The sequence below is a fragment of the Physeter macrocephalus genome, chromosome 9 (genome assembly GCF_002837175.3).
Source record: "Physeter macrocephalus isolate SW-GA chromosome 9, ASM283717v5, whole genome shotgun sequence".
Taxonomy (NCBI): domain Eukaryota; kingdom Metazoa; phylum Chordata; class Mammalia; order Artiodactyla; family Physeteridae; genus Physeter; species Physeter macrocephalus.
Window position 1 is genome coordinate 93,036,445 of NC_041222.1, and position 6,354 is coordinate 93,042,798.

A 6,354-nucleotide genomic window follows, 5' to 3' on the forward strand; every position below is an offset into this window, starting at 1 on the left:
GGCTCACGGGCCCAGCCGCTCCGCGGCACGTGGGATCCTCCCAGACCGGGGCGCGAACCCGGTTCCCCTGCATCGGCAGGCGGACGCGCAACCACTGCGCCACCAGGGAAGCCCAAAAAGTAACTTTTAATAAGGTGAAAAAACTCATTTTGTGGCAAATAAAAAATTGAGAATGCTTGTCACCGGCAGATTTGCACTGAAGGAAAATACAAAAGAACATTTTTCACCTACAAGGAAAATTATCCCAGAAAACACTTAGAAATGGTTAAAGGAATAAATACAGGAATAAAAGTGCCAAGTATGGGGATAAATTTAAATGAATACCTACCATCTAAACTAATAATGTTTTTGAGTGGATATATATTCATTTGTGTGTATAAATTTCAAATTGATAACAATAATAGCACATATATCTGGAAGAAGTAAATGGAGTTCCAGTGCCTTTAGTTTCTTGAATTGTTGAGCAAAAGGTGAAAATACTAATTTATATTACACTTTGATACACTAAAGAGCTATGCTGTAATTTCTAGGGTAGCCACTAAAAGAATAAAAAAAGAGTTACATAACAATCAAGATGAGAGAAGAGAAAATAACAAAAAATTTTTTAAGGAAAAAGGAAAAGAATGTAGAACAGGTGAAGCAAATAGCAAGCAATACTTGGACCTTGAAAATGTTATGCTAAGTGAAGGAAGCCAGTCATAAAAGACCACATTTTATATGATTCCATTCATAAGAAATGTTCAGAACAGGGAAGTTTACAGAAACAGAAAGTAGGTCAGTGGTTGCTTAGGGCTAAGTTGGGGAGAGAATAGGAGGTGGGTAGAGTGGTGGTAGTTTAAGAGTGTGGGGCTTCTTGTTGAGGTGATGAAAATGTTATAAAATCGATTGTGGTGATGGTTGTACATATCTGTGGATATACTAAAAAACATTGAATTTTACACTTTAAATTGATGAATTATATGGTGTGTGGATTATGTCTGAATAAATAAATTTTTTAAAAAATTTAAAGAATCGGGCTTCGCTGGTGGCACAGTGGTTGAAAGTCTGCCTGCTGATGCAGGGGACACGGGTTTGTGCCTCAGTCCGGGAAGATCCCACATGCTGCGGAGCGGCTGGGCCTGTGAGCCATGGCCACTGAGCCTGCACGTCCGGAGCCTGTGCTCCGCAACGGGAGAGGCCACGACAGTGAGAGGCCCGCGTACCGCAAAAAAAAAAAAAAAAAAAAAAAATTTAAAGAATCATACAGAAATTCTGGACTTCTAAAATGTAATAAACGAAAATTTCAGTAGAGGGGCCTAACATCAGATTGGATTAAGCAGAAGAAATAACTAGCAAATTTGAAGATAGTTCAGTTGAGATTATTCAGTGTGAAGAAAAAAAAGAAAACATAAGGAAAATTAACAGAGGCTCAGAGATCTGTGGGACACCATCAGCCATAGCAATATAAACATAATGTGATTCCCAGAAGGGGAGTAGTGAGAGAATTGGGAACAAAGGACATTAGAAGGAATTATAGCCAAAAATTTCCAAAATTAATGAAGAAAGTAATCAATTCATCCAAGAAGCCTAACGAACACTAAGTAGGAAAAACTAAAAGATACCCATACCTAGACACAACCAAGTAAGACTGCTAAAAGACAAAGAGGGCATCTTGAAGCACCAAGAGAAAGCTGCTCATTATGTTCAAGGCATCTTCAATAAGATTAAGAGCTGATTTCTCATCAGAAATCATGGAGGCTAGAAGGCAATGGGATGACATATTCCAAATGCTGGAAGAAAAAGAAGGTTGAATAAGAATTGTATATCCAAAAAAGCTGCTGTTCAGAAATAAAGGAGAAACCTTGACAATAATATTATGCTCAGTGAAAGAAGCTAGACATAAAAAGCCACATATTTATATTATTCCGTTTCTATGAAATATCCAGAATAGGAAAATTTGTAGAGACAGAAAAGAGATTACTGGTTTCCAGGCATTGAGGATGCTGGCAGGAATAGGGAGTAACTGCTAATGGGTATAGGGTTCTTTTTGGGGTGTTGAAAATATTATGGAATTAGGTAGTGTTGATAGGTATAACTTTGTGAGTATACTAAACCACTTTGTGAGTATACTAAAACTCACATAACTTTGTGAGTATAACTTTGTGAGTATACTAAAACCACTGATTATACTCTTTGAAATGGTGAATTTTATGTGATTTACATGTCATTTTTTTTTTAATGGAGAAAGTAAGACTCTCAGATAAACAAAAACTAGGGGTATTTGTCACTAGCAGACCTGTCCTATGAGAAATACTTAAGGGAGTCCTTCAGGTAGAAATGAAATGACACTAGACAGTAATTTGTATCCACATGAAGAAGTACCACCAGGAAAGGTAACTATATAGGTAAACATAAAGAGAGGAAAAATATATTTTTGTTTGAAATTTTTCTTCTAGTCTGTGTCTTAAGAGACAAGTGCATAAAGTGGTAATTATAAATCTAGGCTTCCCTGGTGGCGCAGTGGTTGCGCGTCTGCCTGCCAATGCAGGGGAACCGGGTTCGCGCCCCGGTCTGGGAGGATCCCACATGCCGCGGAGCGGCTGGGCCTGTGAGCCATGGCCGCTGAGCCTGCGCGTCCGGAGCCTGTGCTCCGCAACGGGAGAGGCCACAGCAGAGGGAGACCCGCATACCACAAAAAAAATAAAATAAAAAATAAGTGGATGTGCATACAGTGTATAAAGATATAATTTGTATGACAATAAAGGCACAAAGGAGAGGGGAGGGAATGGAGCCATAATAGGAGCAAAGTTTTTGAATAATACCAAAATTAATTTTGTATTGGGACTTCCTTGGTGGTCCAGTGGTAAAGAATCTGCCTTACAATGCAGGGGATGCAGGTTCTATCCCTGGTCAGGGAACTAAGATCCTACATGCCGCAGGGCAGCTAAGCCCATGTGCCACAACTACTGAACTCGCGCACACCTCAACTAGAGCCCATATGCCGCAAATTACAGACCCCACGTGCTCTGGAACCCACGTGCCACAACTGCAGAGCCCACGTGCCCTGGAGCCTGTGTGCCACAACTAGAGAAAACCTGCACGCCACACGTGGAGAGAAGTCCATGTACCACAACGAAGAGCCCGCGCACTGGTGCAACAACAGATCCCACGTCTAAGACCCAACACAGCCAAAAATAAATAATCATAAATCATCTTTTTAAAAAAATTAATAAATTTATTTATTTACTTATTTTTGGCTGCATTGGGTTTTCACTGCTGCACATGGGGTCTTTCTCAAGTTGCGGCATGCGGGGGCTACTCTTCATTGTGGTGCACGGGCTTCTCACTATGGTGGCTTCTCTTGTTGTGGAGCATGGGCTCTAGGTGTGCGGGCTTCAGTAGCTGTGGCACACAGGCTCAGTAGTTTTGGCTCATGGGCTCTAGAGCACAGGCTCAGTAGTTGTGGCTCACAGGCTTAGTTGCTCTGCAGCGTTCGGGATCTTCCCGGACCAGGGCTCAAACCCGTGTTCCCTGCATTGGCAGGCGGATTCTTAACCACTGCGCACAGCCAAAAATAAATAATCATAAATCATCTTTTTAAAAAAATTAATAAATTTATTTACTTATTTTTGGCTGCATTGGGTTTTCACTGCTGCACATGGGATCTTTCTCAAGTTGCGGCATGCAGGGGCTACTCTTCATTGTGGTGCACGGGCTTCTCACTATGGTGGCTTCTCTTGTTGTGGAGCATGGGCTCTTGGTGTGCGGGCTTCAGTAGCTGTGGCACACAGGCTCAGTAGTTTTGGCTCATGGGCTCTAGAGCACAGGCTCAGTAGTTGTGGCTCACAGGCTTAGTTGCTCTGCAGCGTTCGGGATCTTCCCGGACCAGGGCTCAAACCCGTGTTCCCTGCATTGGCAGGCGGATTCTTAACCACTGCGCCACCAGTGGTTTAAGTCTTTAAAAGAATCTTTAAATCTTTAAAAAAAAAATTTGTATTAACTGACCAAATGAGATTGTTATAAGTTAATATGTTAACTGTAATCCCCAGGTGAAACACTAAGAAAATAACTCTGAAAAATAAAAGGAAAGGAACGACAAGGGAATTAATATGGTAACTAGAAAATGTCTATTTAATACAAATTAAGGCAGTTGAGGAAGAATGGAGGGACAAAAAAGATATAAGGCATGTGAAAAAAATAGTAAAATGGCAGATGTAAATCTTACTGTATCAGTAATTACATTAAATGTAAATGGACTAAACACCAAAGGTAGAGATTAGCAACTTGGATTAAGTGAAAATATGAAGATGTGCTTTCTCCAAGAGACATATTTTAGTTTCAAAGACACAGGAGGTTGAAAGTAAAAGAATGGAACAAGATAAACCAGAGAGCTGGAGTAGCTATACTAATAACAGGCAAACAGACGTTAAGATAACAATTGTTACTAAAGACAAGAAAGTACATTTCATAATGGCAAAAGGGTCAATCCATGAGGAAGTCATAAAATATAAATATATATGAAACTAACAACATACATCCAAAAATATATGAAACAAAAACTGACGTAAGTGAAAGGAGAAATAGACAATTCTACAGTAATAGATGGAGATTTCAAAACTTCATTTTTGATAATGGATAGAACAGTTAGAAATAAGATCAACAAGGAAATAAAATACTTGAACAACTCTGTGATCCAACTTAACCTAACAGACATCTACAGAACACACAACAGCGGAACACACATTCTTGTCAAATGTGCGTGGCACATTTTCCATGATAGAACATATGTCAGGTTATAAAACAAGACTCAGTACATCTTAAAGGATTAAAATCATGCAAAATATGTTCTGAAACCACAATAGAATGAAATTAGAATTTAATATGCGGGACATTTGGGAAAGTCACAACTATATGGAAATTAAACAATACTCCCAAGTAACCAAGAGATCAAAGAAGAAATCCAGAGGAAACTTAGAAAACGCTTTGAGATAAATGAAAATAAAGACAAAACATACCAAAACTTGTGGATGTATGTAAAGAAGTGCTTAGAAGGAAAATTTATAGCTATAAACGCCTATAAGAAAAAAGAAGAAAAATCTCCAAACAGCCCAAGTTCTACCTTAAGAAACTAGAAAAAGAAGAGCAAACTAAACTCAAAGCAAGAAAGACGGAATTGATAGAGATTATAGCATAGAGAAATGAAATGGAAAATTGAAAAACAACAGAGAAAATCAATAAACCAAAAATTGATTATTTGAAAAGATCAACAGAATTGATAAGCCTTTAGCCTTTAGCTAGACCACCCATGAAAAAGAGAAGATCAGATACTAAAACCTGGAATGAAAAAGACATCACTACTGACCTTACAGAAATGTAAAAAAGGATTTTAAGAAAATACTATGTATGAATGGCTGTATGCCAAGAAATTAGGTAACCTAAGTGAAATGGACAAACTCCAAGAAAGGCACAAACTATCAAAACTTTTTAGTTATACTGAACATTTAAAGAATTAATACTCTTGGGCTTCCCTGGTGGCGCAGTGGTTGAGAATCTGCCTGCCAATGCAGGGGACACGGGTTTGAGCCCTGGTCTGGGAAGATCCCACATGCCACGGAGCACCCAGGCCCGTGAGTCACAACTACTGAGCCTGCGCGTCTGGAGCCTGTGCTGCCACAACAGTGAGAGGCCCGCATACTGCAAAAAAAAAAAAAAAAAAAAAAAAGATGGGCAGAAGACTTGAACAGACTTCTCACCAAAGAAGATATACAGATGGCAAATAAGCATATGAAAAGATACGCAGTATAACATTAGGGAATGGCAAATTAAAACAAGATACCACTACACATCTATTAGAATGGCGAAAATCTAAAACACTGACAACACCAAATGCTAATGAGGATGTGGAGCAATGGGAACTCTCATCATTGAGGGAATGTGAAATGGTACAGCCACTTTGGAAGGCAGTTTGGTAGTTTCTTACAAAGCTAAACATACTCTTACCATACGATTCAGCAATCACACTCCTTAGTATTTACCCAAATGAGGTGAAAACATGTCCACACAAAAACCTGCACAAAGATTTTTATAGCAGCTTTATTTATAATTGCCCAAACTGGAAGCAACGAAGATGGTCTTCAGTAGGTGAATGGACAAATAATCTATGGTACATCCAGACAATTAAATACTCAGCAGTAAACAGAAATGAGCTATCAAGCCGTGGGAAGATACGAGGAATCTTTTTTTTTTTTTTTTTTTGTGGTATGCGGGCCTCCCTCTGTTGTGGCCTCTCCCGTTGCGGGGCACAGGCTCCGGACGCGCAGGCTCAGCGGCCATGGCTCACGGGCCCAGCCGCTCTGCGGCATGTGGGATCCTCCC

At 39.7% G+C, this 6,354-nt stretch overlaps 1 protein-coding gene across 10 annotated transcripts in view; it reads left to right on the forward strand.

The window, feature by feature from the left end:
• The window catches only part of PIWIL2 (piwi like RNA-mediated gene silencing 2), a 111,236-nt gene that overhangs the window by 78,743 nt on the left and 26,139 nt on the right, over positions 1 to 6,354 (forward strand). The gene's annotated exons all lie outside the window — the stretch shown is intronic.